Below are 18,139 nucleotides of genomic sequence, written 5' to 3'. Positions count from 1 at the left end.
TATATCAGAAGTAATCAGTAAGGATGGTTATCATATTCCTAAAACGTAATGCAGACTAACTATCGAGCAATATGTGAGATGTGACGTCTGTTTGTATTTTTTTTTCACTTATTTTCCCCTGAGATATGATTTGGCTTAGTTTGTATTTTGGACTGGCCTAATAAAAGTTTTAAAACTATGATTAGTTTTAGAACTTGCATTAGGTTAGGTTGGATTTGAACAGCAAATTCGTTTCGCAACTGTCAAATTGAGTTTTATAGACATGTTAGAACAGCATATAATTTCAGTGGCGTCTATCTAAATTATACTTTTGCTGGTAGAAATATATATCTACTGGTAGTTGGAATATAACTTTACGGAAAAATACAATTTTTTAATTTTTTGGAATATAACTACATTTACAGATCGCATGTAAATAAATAATGATTAGTATATAAATGTATATATTACTACGTATGGAAAACTTGAAATCATATAATTATATTTTCACTCGTAAAATATATATCTACCGGTGAAAATGTATTCCGGTAAGATTTTACTAAAATGAAATTTAAAAAATATTATTGTGATAGATTCAAGACAGCAAATTATAATTAGTCTTAGCACTTTCATTGGGTCAAGTTGAGTTTGGTTAATTCGTAAATGTAAGGTTTGGGTTTGAACAGCAAATGGACAGCAGTTCCGCAACTGGCAAATTGCGGAAAATATATATTTTAGAGCAACATATAAATTTAGTTAAATCAGTCGTGGGTAAATGGCGGCCCGCGCCAAAATTTTATCCGGAAGTATCATTTAAAAAAACTCACACGAAAGAAATCAGCCCAATGTATGCACTGTCCAAAGTAAATCTCTTTTAAGGGGTCAACACAGGTAGATTAGGAAGAATTCTTCAAATTCACATTGACAAAAAACTCCGGAATAGACCGATACAGAATGCTCAAAAATTGCGTAAAGAATTATATTAAGTCAGCCATCATTATCAAATTACGTAGAAAGAAAATCACTTTCTGAAATTGTCAACCGGCTAACTGCTGAAGATAAATTAGTTAGATGCCACGAAATTAATTTTGACTAAGCCAAAAAGAAGAGATTATTATCAAAATAAATAATAATAAAAATATGAATGAATGGATAATTTTATGAAATAGAATATATTTTGATATCATAGTTCATAGTATAAACGATATTTTCAATTTAGGACTAGTCCAAATCTGAATATCAGGAAGATGTGATTCTTTTTAAATCCGAAGAATTGTTGAGAACTATCCGAAAAATTCGAAATTATTTTTAAAACTGACATTGTGACAGTAACAACTGATGGATCTAACGTCATGAAAAAAAATTGGACGTGAGAACTCTCTTGAAAATAAACTTTGCTTAAATCATGCGATTCATACAGCCATTATAAACGTTTTATACCAGAAAGAGAATGAATGTCTGATGAAGAGGACAACGATGATGAACAAAATATTCAGGAAAATGACTTTAAAAATAATGAGAGTGCAGATATTATGCCAAAATAAAAACTTAAGGCTCTGGATGAAACTCGAAAAAAAGTCAAATTATTTCGAAAAAGTCCAACGAAAGGTACAATTTTACAAAAATATGTAAAGAGCGAATACCTCGACATAAAGACAATGTGGAATTCATGATCGAAAGGTTTTTTAATTTATGGAATTCAATCAGAAAATATTTAATTGACCTTGACATTGGCCATACTTATAATAAATCGAACATACACGTTTTGGAATATATTTATGAAGTACTCACTCCGATAAAACTGGCAGTTGAAGCTCTGAGTCGCTGAGATGCCACTTGATTAACTTCTGAAAGTATTTAAAAAAATATTTGATATAAACACAATTTTATTGCATGAAATATTTACAACCCTAAAAGCCAAAATTGAAGAAAGACGAAATAAAAGCCTCATTGGTTTGATACACTTTTTACAAAATCCCATTCATTATTATATTTTATAATATGTTTATTAACTCATAATTTTCTCACATTTTTATATTTAGTTTTTGTACAATTGGAGCTTAAAGGTACCTTATAACAATTATAAATTTTCATAGATACTGTTTCTCATTTTTTCAAACAGTTAGTGCTACTCAGTAGTAGCATAAAACATTAAAATATAATGATTGCTCAAACCATTACTTAGGATCAAAATCCATTTTCTTCTTCTTCAATTATGTGCATTTAAAATATATAAGTAAATAAAATGACGTCTTAGAACAATTAAATATAAGATTCCAAAAAAAGTAAAAAATATATCAAAACACAAAGATTTTAATGACAAAATTCTAACCAAATACATACTCTCACCACCCGCCGGCATTGAGAATGCCGGTGTCTATTTATTTTATATGCTATAAGTATGTAATTTGTTTATAGACGAACTTCCCATTGAATCAACCTGTATAAAATGCTTACACTGCTCCCTTTTGTGTGCAAACAAAATGACATTATTTTGATTATCCGCCGTGAAAAGCCATCAACTGACTTTTTTCAAACATACACCCCATACACAAAGTCACGCCCTATTTTCAATGGGGTCGCGACCCTCTGACTTCTCCGCGCTTTCTCAAACCGCACACACGTATGCATATCGATCTTCTTAATCTAGTTTTTAGGAAGGGCATTTCGGCTGATTTAATTTTCGCGTTCATTCATGTCCGGCCCCCACCTGACGCCGTGGGGGCCCCCAAATCGTCGGAGAATGCGGGAGGCCCCGCCGGTACTTTGTTATTGGCGTATGATTTATATGCACGTTCAAATTGGTACCCTTGGCGGTGATGCTGAGAACCGGTGATTATCCGTGCTCGGCAACAAGTACAGGAAAGTTTTTAAAAAATATTTAACAATTATATTGATATATAAAATATTCCACCTATGAGGCATTGCAACACTGATTCAAAAATATTCGTCAATTACACACATCAGTCCGATGAATAAAATCTGGATAGAATAACTATGAGAAATTACGCTAATTAGATATAAATAAAAATCTTAATAAGCATATAAATGATAATATAGAAGGCTAATTATCATATTATGTTTTTCAAACACATACCATACGACGCGCTCAATGTAGACCGTACGTGACAATAGACGGATACATCACAATAGTTATTCATAGCCATATATTATATCGACTGCACTTCATGAATGCTTTTATAAATATTTCAAATCATTGTGCTTTTTAGTGTCAGTCATAAATTTCAATCTATTTAAAACTTCACATAATAATGAGATTAAATACTAAACCTTTTATTAAAAAAAAAATTAACGGGGCATAATTTCGTAGTTGTATCAAAAAGTGAACAAGAACAAAATTTTTCCAGTTTTGCTATGTGTATAAAAGCGGATACACAGAGCCCAAATAATAACTTCCGTCTAAAGCACCTGATAGAAAATATAATCAAGAACTCACAGAGTTTGTAAGAAGCCGAACGACGACATTATACCACTTCTACCTTTACATCAATGAATTTTGACAAATATGAGAGCGTAAAAAGTCATTATCCATTCTCAGAAAGCAAAAATCCATGTCAAAGGCAATAAAATTGTGTCAACCTCATCGCAGTGCGAACGCTCGGTTATCTAGCATTCATATTAGCACTTTATATAACAATATTACGACATACAATAAACCGAATTTTGACCAATAGGAGAGCGCAAAAAACAATTATCCCTTCTCAGAAGTCAAAAATCCACGTCAAAAGCAATAAAATCGTGCCGTCGCCGTCGCAGTGGGAACGCTCGTTACCGAGCGTTCCCACTGCGACGGCGCCGACACGATTTTATTGCTTTTGCCGTGAATTTTTGACTTCTGAGAAGTGATAATTGTTTTTGCGCCCTCCTATTGACCAAAATTCGGTTTGAATATACTTTGATTAGTCTATAGTAATATCGGTAAAAATAGTTATCATATTTTTAAAACATAGTGTAATATCGAAATGCATCAAACTGTGGAACAATATGCAAAATGCGACGTATGTAATTTTTCTTTCGTTTATTTTCCCCCTGAGAGATGAGTTGGTATAAAGGTTTTAAAACTATAATACGTTTTAGCACTTGCATTAGGTTAGGTTTGGGTTTGAACAGCAAATTCCCGTTTCGCAACTGTCAAATTAATTTTCATAGACAGTTTAGGGATAAAAGCCTCTTCCTGCCCTCTCAAATGACATCACTGTTTACGAATATTAAATATAACGTATTGCTTTTATTTTTTTTTAAATCTGTGTAAACTATTATATATTTTAATAAAATATTATCTCTAAAAAAATAATGTTTAATCTAATAATCCTTTCAAAATTAATATATTCTCTACATATACTGATTTAGGAAAGAAGAGATTGTCAACTTTTGTTATGCTAAAATTTAATACACATCTGAGATTTGGCATTTTTGATACACTAACAACTACTACACATCAATTTGTATTTCAATTAAATACACTTTTAGAGATCTGTTAATGGTATAATTTATTGTTGTATGAAAAGGAAAGTCGTGGGAGAAAATATTATTATTCAAAGTATCAACAAGTTAAACATTAGTCAATATTTGCCTTTCCCGCTGCTTAATTTCACTACGAGCTCACCGTCGCCCGTGTGGGCCCTCTGAGGAGAGAAAGAGAGAGAGGTTCGGCATTACCCACACTTACACGGTGGAAAAACAAACATCCATAATGCCGGCAAGCTATCGTCGGCCAATAAACACGAAGAGTGGTGTGCCATGGCAGAACCATCATCACTCCGCATCCATCATCCTCTCCATGTATCTGTTCGGCGTAGTGAGATATTATGGTATAAATCCCGGTGTGGTCGCTCGACGCAAACTAATGAGGACTTAATTCGCGATCGGAGCCCCGATCGATCAACATCGTCACTTGCCAATTACCAAACAAATTGAACGAGATTATTCACTTCGGCAGTGTAAAGCCGGCTTATGAACGATCATAATTAACACTCGAGAGTGACGATATGAACACGTTGATTTGATGAAACATCTTTTTATATGATAAATAGCACATATTGCGTTCAAATGGACTTGACAACCCAAAATATTGATTATATTGCATCAAACGTCAGGCAACGTATTTCGACAATGAAAAGTGAGACGTTTGAAACGCGTTATAGAAATCTGATGTACATACGAAAGGTGATTGGTCTTCTCACGTCGGTTTCACTCACAGGTGTAGTGTTACACAAAAAATAACGATTTTATTTCACCTCTTCCCCTTCTCCTACTTTTTCAAAATATATTTGTAATTCAAATGTTTATGAAAAAAACATTTGAATTGAATTCAAAAAAATCAAATGTTATTTATTTAATAAATATTCTCACTTGTTGAAATTATATCATAAATATTTACATACAGCATCCTCTTCAACATCTCGGATTTTGCAAACTGTGTTTCAACTATGTTCTTAACGAGTTTTTACATTAAGTTTTGAGTTCCACATCGCAATCTCTGGACCATGGAGCTTAATAAACATTAGGTTTGCAGTATGTTTAATAAGTAAACTGGATCGAATATCTGTTATAAATAAATTTATACAACTAAATCCTTTTTCACATTTTGCAGCACTACACGGCACAGTTTTTAAACATTTTATTAGTGGATTAAAATCTGGTGAAATACATCGTCTATGGTTGTCAACGTAATGTGTGTTTTGAGGTAAGTAATTTAAAATCTTCTACATAGAGATTCTAATTCAGTATCGCCAAAATCTGAGGGTATATCTGATTGCCTATTATTGTGATCTAATATCATGAATTCTATGATATCAGTAGATTCTCCAGTAAATGCTTTCCCTTACACAATTCACAATCGACCTGAATTAATGATGATATTTTTTTATTGTCCTTAAGGTGTATCGATTCAAATTTCATTTTTAATTTTTTTTAATAGCCGCCATTTTGAAGTTAAATGTCATATTAGGCTTACTTACAAATAAGATTAATACAAATCCTAATTCAATAAAAAGTTTCATGTGTTTTCAAATTTCGTTATATCCCATTTGATTCATGTTTATATTTTAAAACTAGCTATAACCTAAATATATCAACACAGTGTAGCGTAATGTTCGAATCGATAATGAACGAAACGATAAAAAAATATATTATCGATTAGATCGATAATGGTTTGATCGATATCGTGTAATCGATAATAAACGATATTAATCGATTAATATAAATATCGTTTAATTTTGTACAACCTCAAAAATTAACGATAAATTTTGTATCTTTCGTTTGTAATAAAAAAAAATGTTAGCAAAATTTTATTAAATTATTAATATTACAAAATCTGAAATTACCAGTTATAAATTAAAATGACCAGAAAATTTAATATTAAATATATTACTTTATCTTTAAAGCCAAAAAATCACAAATATTAAAATTTCAAAAAATTCCCCTTATTTTAATCACTTTTTAAGATTTATGCATTCACAGTAATATAAGTCTTTAATCAGTTTCTGTATCTGCCTCTGATTCTGTGTAACTTTCACTGATAGTCTCTGAAGGACCAATGCTGACAACATCATCTTTTGAGTCTGAATCTGGAGCATACACAATTCTTTGTTTTTCGGTAACTGTCTTGAGCTTTTCTTGGAGTCACATTCACAGTATTGCGGGAGTCATTACTTGCTGCACTGGATGCAGAACCAGCACGACTTCTTGGTCCACTCTCCTCATCATCCCTCTCTCCGACAGGTAATTCTTCAACAATAGAAATTCCAATGTTGTATTTAGTGACACGGACTCTACTGTGATTCAGTTGTATGTAGAGGATCTTTTCAACGTTTGACGGGTCAAACCTTATACTCTGAGATGATACGAGGTTTCCTCTAGCAGAAAAAACCCGTTCACTTTTCTGGCCATTTTATGCTTCAGCCGCCAACAACGGGAAGATCCCGTTGTAGTCTTTCAATCAATTTTATAATATGAAGGTCCGGGATAAATCTTGAAGGAGTCTCACTGCCGATTTTTTCCGATTTAAAGTCGCATTCTGAGCTTTTTTAACTGATCCATGAAATCCATTGAGGGCAAGAGTTGATGCCAGTCCGATATGCTCCCCTGTTGGAGTTTCCTGTTCAACCTCTTGAGACGATGGATGTGAGTCAAGAAATCTTCTTAGAGTGGACTCTTCCTTGTTGAACTGAGTAAGAGGTAATCCCTTATAATACGGGTAAAGTTAATTGGCCATACGTACATGGTGCTCTTCAGTACTAGGTTTCGGCAAAACTCGTTCCATTTGTCTGAAATTCAGTGATGAATTCTTTCGTGAGTTGTTGTGTTAGATCAGCAGCGAGCACTTTTCCAAGATACAGGCGGCCCTCGACTTTCGCACATAATTGCTTCCTGAAAATGTGTGCGAATGTTGAATGTACGAAAGTCGATGGAAGTAAAAAAAAATGAAATTGTGTGTATTTTAAAATATTTATTTATCAAGTAAATATAAGATATTTAAGAGACACGTTAAAGTGGGGTTTGCGGGTGTTTCCTTTGAAAAGTTATCAAGAGTTAACTGTTTTCCACTATTCTTTTTCTTTTCTTCATATAGTATTTTATAACATGCTATGTTTTTATTGATCGCCCCACGCACTTGAGATATGCGTTCTCCATTGGGATCACAATCTTCCATAATATTTAAAAATTTGTCAAGGTGCGTGAAGGCTTCATTCGTATTTTTCATTATTAAAGAGTTTTCCAAAATAAACCTGTCTCATCTACATTAAATATTTGGCTAGAGGAATATTCTACATCTGGAATTATTTTGGATAATTAGGAAATAAATTCTTTTGCAGCATCTTTATCCGCATCAGCCGATTCTCCGGTAAATTTAATATTATGAAAAGAATACCTCATTTTAAAATTGTAAAACCAACCGTTACTTGCTTGAAAAACCGTGTTAAAATATTTTTTTAATCTGTCCTTCCAATCTTTGTGCAAACTAAGAGCTTTTGCTTGAATAATTGAAATACTCAGAGGGACATGTTTTTGATGTTGGTGATCGATCTACGATGATTTTCCATTTCATTCATGTTTTTTTTGCTGTGTTTTTTTGGAAACATATCATTAAAGATTGTGGAAATATATCTTTATTCTCCACAACTTTCAACGTATTTTTTAATTATATTTTTATTTTGCAAAATTGAACATATCGTATACCTGTTTGTATCGTACGAACGTCCGATTGAAGCAAAAAATTCACCGCTATCAGAACGTTTTTTAAAAAAAAAATTTTAAGAAATTGTTTTTTTTTAAATGTGCGAAATAGCGAATTGTGCGAAAGTCGAACGTTCGAAAGTCGAGGGCCGCCTGTAATAGAAATGGGAATATTTTTGAGCGGTCAGTGAATCATCAGCAGAAAGTCCCTCACTCACATCTTTAACTTTTCCTAATATCAGGACTAGTTCGGCCATAAGCGTGAAATCAAAGGGCGCATAATTTCGCGCGCCATTGGTTAACATTATTTTATTTTGTACTTTCCCGCCAAATATCGCTTAAACAAACGATAATCAAAAAATTCATTATCGTTCATTAACGATATCGAACGATAATCGATAATGAAAAATTATCGTTTTCGTTATCGATCATTATCGTTACTCAATCGATTCGAAAAAAATATAAAAATGCTTCTCATGAATTGCTTATTCTTAATTTAGATATCACAGTGTATATGAGATGTTATCTAAGCATTCAAATCGGCCCGTCGTTATTTGCTTTGACATCATTTATCAATTAAAACCGCAACGGATATCAACCTGTTTCCTCGATGACTGTTATTTACCCAATCCTGATCGCTATGAACATAATGATATGACCGTAAAAAATCGTTTTATTAAAATCCATAATATAATCGATGATGACGCGATGCTTAATGGTTATGTGTGTATGATTAGTCTGGCCCGAGGTGAGTCGTTCATTGATTAACAATGTATTGTTTTTCAATTTTTTTTATTCAAATAAGCGGTCCGCCACACAAAACGCGACTGCTGGGTTCCCATGAATCACCATCAGGGTTGCCGTCTGCTGGATCATAATTTTTACAAAAATTTCAATATCAAACCATGAAAAAATCTTTGAAGATTCATTAATACAAATAACATATTTTCATGGGTTCCAATAAGTGATGGAAATATAATGACACAAAAAAAATGCCAACATACTTTAACAAAGGCATCCGACGCAAATCCATAAACTAAAATATATAATATATAAATTAGCATTGTAAGCCACCTCCAGACAACTTCGGATCTTAGCGCCATTTTCGTTGAGTTAAATTTAATTTTAATTGAATATTATTTTATTAAAGAATTTGACAACCCTGCGTCTCGTGTTGCATATTTGTTTAGTGATGGTTTAACGCTGGCGCCAAGTGATAAGTAAATAAACCCCTACACGCGCAACATATCATACCAATTCCATTATAAATAATGGTTTAGTATCGTCAAAAATAAAATTAATTAAAATTTCTCCTGTATCCACCCGATCATTACTCCAAAATTTTCTGTGAGAAAATGTCAACCTTTTCGGTTCCTATACAGAAATCCCGTCGCGTCGGCGTTAAACCACTGCAATTACAGTTTATAAAATTAATTAGGAAAGTGTCTAAGTATGGCCGCGAGTAAACTTTACGATTGTTAATTAACATTTTCGACGTATTACGTCGTGGTGTGTGTGGTTCGATTACGTCCGGCTGGCGCCAACGGGCCATAATGGTCGCCACAAGCGCGGGAAATCAATTGGATAATTTAGCTCTCTTTTATTTTTCGATATGACCACCCTTTTTTCATATTCGGAAAGCGCCAACAGGGTCATATATTATACTGGCTATTGGCGTTTCTCATCAAGCTCGAGCGTTATTTATGTATTTTTAGTTATCTGTTCTGTTTTTTAGATCAAATTCTTTCAGATGGTATTTGTATACTGCAACATAAGCACAATCTAATAACATACTTTGTATTGCGAAAGATCTAAGATATTGTTTCTACGATTTACTTACTTCTGTGGATTTTATTTAATGGAAGCTTGAATTTTTACTCTTACTACGACGTCTTATACGCACAAAAAAAACTTATCTACAATAAAATATATAAGAATCCAGTAAAATCGAAAGCTAGCCACACATGGGCGTATTCTCTGAAGTTGTCAAAAAATGAAAAATCAGTTGGGACAGATTATGTATGTATATTATATCTTACAGTGAAAATATATTTTTACTATCATTTCAGTGAAATCATATTTATTGATTGATATATTATATGTTTCTATCAGTAAAAATATATTTTTACTGTAATATACGAGGTGTGAGCAAAAAATACAGTAAATGAATTTTTATAGCAGCAACTACTGCCGCCACATCTATTTGAAGCAATAAATCCAATAGCCTGATCCGTTGAGATAGTCAGTGTCAAGTTTAAACAAGTTGTGACTTGTTAGCCGGCTTCCAGAGCCGGAAGAGTAAGGTCGTGTATACCGTATCTGTCTGTCGCGCATGTTTTAAGTTGCAAAAAAGTCCTGAAGAAGTACATGAAATATTAATTCAGTGTATGGCGATAATGTTTACATGTCGTATGAGAGATTTAAAAGCGGAAATTAGTCGGTTGAAGACGAGCAACGGTCGGGACGTCCTTCGATCTCAAAAACAGACGAAAACGCGCAAAAAGTTTTAAAATGCTTCGTTCAAACTGGCGATTATCTTTTAGCTGGCCACACACGGGCGGATCTGCCCGCCGGATTTGTCCGAAATGGATGTCCCTTAAATAATTTTATGACCCAAGCCTTTATTAATTTGTGTCAAAGTTGCCGCCAACGACTAAATTATTTAAAAGTTTTATTACTTTATGACCCATTTCTATCACATCACTATATAATAGAAAAAATAATATAAATTTAAGACTTAGAGACTCTAGATACGTAAATATTACAAATATTAATACATAATAAAAAATATAATTTTAATTATACTAAAATTAAAGTTATTATCATTATTGAAAATGTATGAAGAGATCATCGTATGTATATATTAGTATTAATAATAAATGTCATTTAAATTTAGAATTTACTTTAAACACTATATAAATTTAATTTTTCTTCTATAATATCTACCGAGCCCAATCAGACAGATCCGAGCTCGTACATTTTGCGTCTATGGCCAAGCCCGGACAAATCCGCCAGATGTCCGACGGGCAGATACGTACGTGTGTGCTTAGCTAATAACTAAGCACACACGTACGTATCTGCCCGAGAGTTTACCGAAGAAATTAACACCTCTTACGGGTCCATGCAAAGCATTTTAACCGATAATTTGTAAATGAGACGAATGAGTGCGAAATTTGTTCTCAGACTTTTGACTGACGAACAGAAGGAAAAGCGTGTCAATTTGCACGGAATTTAAGGATGCAGTTTCGGACTTCATGGTCAAAATTATAACTAAGATGAAAGTAGAGTGCATGGCTATGCCTCTGAGAGGGTAAATGCAGGGTTCCCAATGGAAAACGAGCGGTTCTCCTCACCCTAAGAAAGCACGTCAGTTAATGTTGCACAATGTGAGGAAACTACTGTATACTCTGAATATTTCAAGAGTGTATAGTCCATCCAAGATGCTAGCGCTCATCATCGTTGTGTTGGAAGTAAGGGTGCGTGTATGCATGCATGCATACATACACAGTTTTACACCGATAGGAGAACGTTACCAATACTAAATCAGGGCTGTTTTAAGGGTAGAGTGCCCATATGTTTGAAATTGAATTAAAAATAATAATGTGTTATATTTTTATTATAAATTATTGTCATGTTGTGGTATTTTGTAAATAATAAAACAATTCCTGTAATATTCTATTGGTATGTTTAAAAGTATTATATTGAACAGATATTCAACCTAGAGAGTGATACCAAAACTGCTCTCATGTTTTTGAGTTAAATATGTATATAAATAAACAGAATTAGTAATAAAGTGATATTTTACACTTTCCTCAACAAATTAAATTAAAAATCACATGATCACCCTATTATATTTTCTCACCAACACTTTGACGATGAGCGTTCATATCTTGGACGGACTGTACTGCAACTTTGCTTATTTGCTTCTTGAAAATTTAGAGCAAATACATAAATTTACTGCTACTAATATATATTTGTTGAATATTTTCTCTCATGTCTAACGTTAAAAAAGCAATTAAGTCAACAATAATTTGCAAACAAATTTAACACAAACGGAGCCGCGTCAAAAAACCGTTTGAATAATAATGTTTATTGTGAAAGTACTACCTAGATAGTGGGTGCTTTTGAAGGCAATGTTCCACTCTTCTTATTTCTTGTATATATAAAAATGGTTGAAGGAACTCATAGCTGAATTAGATCAGTATATACATCTCAAACAACTGTAGTTTAGTTCAGATTCATTATTTGAGGTAGATTTTTACTTTTTTATACATTTATTTTTGCTATGATTTTTTCCAAAGTCGGGCCCCGAGTATTTTTCCATTCCCCCCTTTCTCGGACTTGAATGCGAAATACTTCCACAATGGAATCACACTTGGATGCTTATATGACACATTGGTCCTTAGCACATTAAAGCATGGATCGGTAATATGAAATCCCAGCTTTGTGAAACATTCCTTAGAATGAATACAAAAATAATCTAAAAACATTTGTAATGGAGAGAGGCGCTTTTATGTAAATGAAATTGTCTATTGCTCTTCAACATTGCTGTCTATGGCACTTTCCGTTTGCAATTAATTCTGCGGAAAATTTGATTTATTCAAACGAATGCAACAATTTCAAAACACTATGTCTATTCATAAACACACTTGTATGCAGTTAATATTCGATTAACAAACATTATTCATCCGGTGGCACGGAATAAACTCATCACTTAAGTAGTCCACGTCCAAAATGCAATTTGTGGAGAGAGTTGCGTCCGTGTGGCTATAACCACGCCATAGATTATATCATTATTGACCGTAGATAACGAGCGTAAAATAATTTCGTGGCTACTACCTGCACTATGTGTTTTCATTCACTTTTTTATACTTGCTGGTTAATCCGTCCGAACCGCATCCATTTCGTACCTTATTATTCAATTAGAACCTTGGTCGGCAACCTTTTTTAATTAATTCAATAACTAATAAAAACACAATGCAATAAATAGATTAAAACGTGTCATACGCGTTGTTTAGTATTTTAATAAAAATGGTTTTATCTACCCATTTAATTATTCTATTTTTTATTACAAATCTTAATATTCCCAATGCGTCATGATGTCCATTATATAAACAATAATTGTATCAATAAATATTTTTAACATAAAAAAATTGGGAACAGTAATTTTTAAACAACATATTTCGATTCTGTCAACTGCAAAAATCAGAACGACGTTTACTTTAGATTTTTTTGATTAAGATCTAATAAGGGAATTGTTCTGAATTGTAACCTAGATGCGACAGACAGACACACATGTACTTTTTATAGTATATACTGAAAATTCGTTATATTGAATGTAAGGAAGATGATATATTTTTATTTTATTTTTAATTACCATATTACTACAGCATAAAAATAACCTCTTACAAAATTGACTGATAGTTTTTGTCCATTTTGTCCAGATACTGCAATGAGCACAATACAATTTGCTAAAAAAATATTTTATAAAAAAAGTTTGAGGGTCCTTGAATTTGGCAAAAGTCAAGGACGAATTGAATTCGGAGAAATATTGTGTCAAGTCGTAAAGATCAAAATATTTCGTTATACTGAGATCAGTCTTCGTTACAATGAAAACATTTTGTATGAAAGTTTTTTGGGGACAAATTGAAGATTCGTTATTTCGGTATTCCTTACAAAGCGATTTCGCTGTATATTTTTATTTTAAAACAGCTTAATAACAATGCACCGTGCATAGAAAAATACATATTAAACAAATTCATTTTAAAAAATATATATAAACAGTAAGATCATCACCGTTTAGCCATTTTTTTATCTGCGAAAAAATTGCGCATTTTAAATCATACGATTTATTATTCAATTCTCTCACATTCTGATGAAACTGTTTGTAAAAATCTTGAGTATTGTTCTTTGTTAATAACACTTTATGGTGGATGCTTTTAACTTATCCCGTTTTTGTGTAAGGTACTCGCCGACGTTAGTGACTTAATAACGTAATATTTAGATGCTCACGCCTGTAGGTAAATTTATCTCAAATCTTTTTGAACGTTTAAAGTCATAAACTTACAAGTCGTTGCAAACAAAATGGTGGAATTAGACACATTAGTAACAATGGCGTTCTCAAATTAGTTAATATTTTGCAGAATTTATTTAGCGAAAAGATAATGACCCAACGAAATTCTGATTTAATTAGTCACGAAGCATAGTCGAGAGCAATCATCACGCTCGTTTGCAAGATCCGTCGAGCAGCTCGCGTGCCGCCGATTGCGTTCATCTGGCGAACTACACGTAATAACAGGCTTCGACGGACCACCACTAGGAAGTGGATGCCACCGTGAGCCCAAAAACTACGACATGTGTTGGAATTAACTAGACACACTGGGTTCGGATGGTGGGTGTGCTCGGACGTGTGTGGTTTCACAACTAATGGGCCGTCGGGGCTCGTTTAGCTTTTATTCTGGCCTTAATCGCTCGGTAAACAAAGATTATGGGAAAATTGGAATAGGAGTATTTTTTTTATCTATTTTAGGTAGTTGGTTATTTAACGCTGTGAGATAGAATTTATCGATACAAGATGGCGTCACTGATCCGGTGTGTCCTATTTGAATTAGGAGCAAATATGGCTGACAAATTATAGTACTCCCAATATGACAAATTACCGACGAACGACATTGTGGTACATATCTACATGTACAGTTGGAATACTTCATATAAACAATAACATATTAAAATTAATATCATTATAAGTCTAGCAATATTTGCTCATAATTTCGCTCTTAATACTTGTAAGGAGGCAACCACAAAAATAGTATTTTTAAAAGACGCGTTAGCTTTTTTTTAATCAAATTTTATTAAAATTACCTTTGTATGTTGTACTTACAAATTAATACAATGATTTTATTTTTTTCTGAATCCCGATTGTTATTCACATAGAATGTGAGCAATGTTTTCAGACTATTAGTGTTGCCCGTATTGAACAAATTTATGACAATTTGAAAAGTATGATTTAAAAATTAATTTTATGGAAAAACCCATACCTATCAATCTTTTTTAAAAATTGAGGCATAACAAACTTTATCAAAAGCCTTTTCAAAATCAGCTTGATTGAGATTTCTCGTCACAAAATTGGAAAAACAGAATAGATTCGTTTTCTACAGATCTTTTTATACATCGAAATCATACTAATGAAGTATAATTTTGATATATAGAGATAATAAATTAGCTTTTAATAATAAAAATAAAACACAATTGAACGAGGATATGTATACATTTTGCTTGGTGTGTATTTTTGCCGCCCACTGTCACCGTTCGGATGTCACGATTGCATGGCAGGTCCTCGTCAACGATGATTGACGACAGCCATTGTCAAGAGCGGCTTCCGAGCCGAATTGCCGGCGACAGGGCTCTCCAATTACGAGCTCGCGTACTTGTAACAAAAATTGTCTTGTGTAGAGAATATACGGCCGATTGGAATCGAAACAATAAAAATACCTAAACCAAAAAAACTGATACACCAATCACAATATCTCTCGCCTGCTACTTTTATTCAATTACTTAAAAATCATTAAATCAATATATGCGTTTTTTAAGAGTTGTCAAATAATATTGAAGATCAAGATGATCTTAGGAGTACTTCTTAAGTTAATAACGACTAGCTAAATGAGTTATCCGTCAGTTCTAGACTAATTTTTTTTGTAATGTAATGAATGCTTCTTTTAGCCAACAAAAACGATCCATTTATTGATCGAATTGTAATGTGTGACTGATGAAAATCATTAAAAAAATATTTATTTTTACATTTTACTAGCTAAATTTCCCCTCCCCCTTACTTAGAAAAAGCTTTTGGAACAGCATTTTAAAATATTAAAACTTCTTAATTTAAAAAATCAATTTTTTGACTTGCCACACCGTCTAACCAATTAATGAATATGTGAGTTTGTAATAATACATCTCATTGCTTCTAGACGGTAAAGTATGCTAGCGATCATTTGTAGGCTATAAATTGTTCATGCGATCAATTGACGCGGCAGTAAACTGCTAGCGATTAATTGCTGACGGTGAATTGCAGGCAATATTTTTTCAAGAATCTATATTTAACCTTATCGACGGATGTAAATACTAAAGATATTCTAGAACGTTTAACTGACAGTGCTTGGTAAAATTAAATCAAATATAATCATTTATTCTGACTAATCAAGATTTCAGCTATTGAATCGTAATGCGTCAATTCAAAACACAATCGAACGTCGGCGGTTTTCAAAGTGTATTCATTTTATTTTTATTTTATCTTCATTTATTGCAAATTTTGAGAACGCTTGGAGCTCGAATACTGTCTTGGTTATGAAATTCGCTGACTCGCCGTCCATTGACGAGAATTGAACGGCGGACTGCCACGAGCCATCTTCCAATTGGTCTCCCGTTTGACATTCGACTAATTGACATTTGCATCTAATTTATTAAGCCAATTCCGCCATCCGAGTCTCCCACGGCAATGACGACAATGGAATAGCAATTGAGGTCTGGGATTAAGAAATGTCCGCTGCTTGCATTAGCGAATCTTGGATCGCACAGTTTCCGCTTAATGGAAATATTCATATTATTGCAAATTAAAATTTTGGTATTAATCCAACTAACATTGAACCCGTTTAAAAATGAATGGAGAGTACATATTAGTATAAATTAATCAATTAAATTAGTATTTGGTATTAAATATATATTATATATGCATAAATTCTATAACCCAATGGTTAATCAGGTATTTAACCATTTATGTCAGTAATTCTTTAACAAACTCACTACTTAGTAGTTGTTGATTGTGTTTACCGTTGTAACGCATTGGGCTAACGCCTGTCATGTTGCAAAAAGAGATTTACAATAAATAAATTTCATTCAAGATCCCCTAATCCTTAATGACACTCATTATTAATATTCGACAAAGTGGTAATACGTTTTCGATGCATAAAATTACAATTTAAAAAAGCCATATAAATCATAAACATATGGCGCTCGTGACTCGCCAGCTATATAAACATACACCGGTATTATAATTTATATGTTTATTTTTAGTCATTACGGCGGATAAATTGAATACACAAATTGATTTGCTAACTACTAATGGTTATTAATTCGGAATTGCTTCCGGTTTTTTTCATGCGCCAGTGCAGCCAACTGTCACTCCTCCTTTACGGCGCGCGCAATCTTACGTCATTATAATAATTGTCGACATTCGATCCCGGCAATCATCGACATTAATGCCAATCGATGATTAATGTATTGACAATGCTCTTTGATATTGCACATTTTTTTACATCATGGTCGGATTTATTATTGTTATGTTCTAGAATACTCCTTCCCCTTTTTATGTAAATTAAAATAGTATCTTGGCAATAATCGACAAATTATTTTATAACCAGATTTATTATTACTATGGTGTAAATTTACTTACTCCCCTTTTATTAAAAAGTCTTAATTGTCTCAGGTAGTTACCTAATTGGGCGCATATGTTTGTTATAACTGACGCCATTAATCTATGCACAAGTGGGTGCTCTGTCGCCAGTCGCCCACACACGATGCTTCAGTTTACGTGAATACTGTCCCTCTATAAATGGTGGGTCGCAAAAAATAGAAAATCGTAATTTGGTAATGTCGAAGAAAATTTAGTTATATTATTGTACTAAATATATTCAGCATATAAAGTAAGGTAAAGGGTAAATACGACAGCTAAGTACACGTTGACAACACTGATTCGATCTACCTTAAAAAAATCGCAATTATTAAATGACGATTTTCTATTTAAATAAATAATTTTAAAATGACATTAAATATTTTTTTTTTAATTTCATGCCTAACAAAAATATTTTTATAACCATGACGTCTGAATCAAGTGCAAATTTACCACCCGTTCTTATACCGTTGTCGTCTGTACAGTATGGATTCGGGATGGGCCTATTTATTACCAAGT

This window comes from Plectrocnemia conspersa, unplaced genomic scaffold (genome assembly GCF_051122295.1).
Source record: "Plectrocnemia conspersa isolate PC_06_02 unplaced genomic scaffold, ASM5112229v1 ptg000009l, whole genome shotgun sequence".
Classification (NCBI taxonomy): domain Eukaryota; kingdom Metazoa; phylum Arthropoda; class Insecta; order Trichoptera; family Polycentropodidae; genus Plectrocnemia; species Plectrocnemia conspersa.
This window is presented reverse-complemented; position numbering follows the sequence as displayed.